We start from the raw sequence: 2,091 nt of genomic DNA on the forward strand, positions 1-2,091 counted from the left end.
GGAGTTTGGGAGGAAGGAAGACCAGGGTGTAGATGCTTCAGTCCGGCACTGAGGGGGTAACAGGTTGATCGGATGACTGTGGGAGGTGGAGGGAGGAGAAACCTGGGAGGGAGACAGGAGGAGGAGGAAATTAGTGGCCAGTATCAGGTAGTGGAGGAGACAGGAGAGAGGTACAGAGAGAGGGTCAGGAAATCAAATAAATATATGTAGCAGTGGAGGACAAGGAACTGGTTATAACCACTGTACAGTCTCACATGACAGGGAAGCAATAGGCTCCTAGGACCTAATGGGGATGACTTTAGCTGAAATGTGCACAGTGAAGGGGAGATAGAACCTGTAGAGGTCACTTCCCATAGATAGGCACAGCCCCAGTCGAGGATTGTGCCAACCACCCACCTCAAACTTTTTAAACCTGTAATGTTTCTGTCCAGAGGAAAGATGGGGACAAAAACAGAGCAGAGACTGAAGGAAGGGCCCTCTGGGGATCACCCCACTTGTGGATCCATCCTCTCTGCAGACACCAAACTGTAATTCTGTTGCTGTTGCCCAGAGGTCCTTGCTGACAGGAACTTGGTGTTCCTTGGGAGGTTCTGCCTGCAACTATCCAATGCAGATGTGGATGCTTGGAGCCAACCATCTGACTGAGCTCAGGGATGCAGGTGGTGAACCTGGTGGGAGGACTGGAGGAGCGGAGTGGGATTGCAACCCCATAGAAAGAACAATGTTGGGTAGCCAGACTACCCAGCTCTCCTAGGGACTAGACCGCCAACCAAGGAGTGTAAAATTAAAGGAAATGGGTAGTTAAGAGCTTGTTTTAGTTATGTTGAAAATGAGGGCTACATATTCACATACAGGATTTAGCTCTGAACACCTGAGGACCCCCATTCCACTTCTAACACAACTTCCTTCAGACTTACTCAAGACAAAAACAGAAAAAAAATTATAGAAAGAAAATGCACATCAAAGTAGTTATATTTACTAGACCGTATTTTTCAAAAAAGTGACTAAAATTCTATAACACTTTCTAAAAGAAGGCTAATCAGAATTGAATTAAAATGCAAAGTTCCATGTGAGTATCAACATAATAATAAATCTTTAAATGAATAAGGCCATTATTTATTTAAGTGTTTGTCTTACATGGATCATTTCCCCTCCTTGGTACTTACCTGACTTGGTTTCCATAGATTTATTTTTTGGGGGGTGTGTGAAGTGGAGGAGTGGAAACACTTTTAATCTTCACTGTATGAGGAATTACAAGAACAATAAATTAAGCCATATGTTGAGCCAAAATTTCCGTTATACAAAGTATTAAAATACAATGGCATTTCTAAAATGAAACAATAGGTATACAGTTGTAGTCATTAAGTAAACTAAGTCAAATGCTATACATTAAAGAGAAACATCAATAAGGCAAATGTATGAATAAAGATACTTCTGAACTCCCCCATTTCATCAAACATCAAAAACTGACGATCTTTTAGTCCTTTTCTTGGACATTATTTTGTATCCACATTCTCTGCATCTGATTGTATCCTTGGATTTTATCTCATTTTCATTGTGACACTCTCTACAAATATATATCATTGGCTGCTGCTGTAGTGGTTGAACATCTTTCTGGGTGTCCATTGTTAGTGCCTCCGCAACTCAAAGAAACATCTCTGAGCACACAAAAGCTTCCATTTCCATAGATTTTAAAGAAAGAACAATTAGGAATATTTACTCAAAACTTTATTTCAATACAATGTAATAGAACATTAATGTACAAATTTGCAAAGGTTCACAAAAGTAAAGAAATTTTCAATGACCTTACAGACATAGGGAAGGTTAGTATATAAAATTTATTATCCTAAGTCTCCTATAGTGTTTTTGATGTGTTGTAATGTTAGCTAAAAGCAAGTTAGCAAGAGTAAAATTTCCAAAGTGTAATTTCTGGCAATGTACATGTTAAAGTAGGTGACATCATGATGAATCAAGAGAAAGAGAAAGAACACAAGAGGAAGAAGAGGAGGGTAAGAAGGAGGAGAGGAGGATTTTGAGGTTATAAAGAAAAAGTTAAAATCTAGAGTATTATGACTTAGCTTTAACAACAAA

At 39.3% G+C, this 2,091-nt stretch overlaps 1 pseudogene; it reads right to left on the minus strand.

Annotated features, from left to right (window-relative positions):
* Gm29817 (predicted gene, 29817) lies at positions 1,220-1,684 on the minus strand (annotated as a pseudogene).

Source organism: Mus musculus, chromosome 8, assembly GCF_000001635.26.
Source record: "Mus musculus strain C57BL/6J chromosome 8, GRCm38.p6 C57BL/6J".
Lineage (NCBI taxonomy): Eukaryota > Metazoa > Chordata > Mammalia > Rodentia > Muridae > Mus > Mus musculus.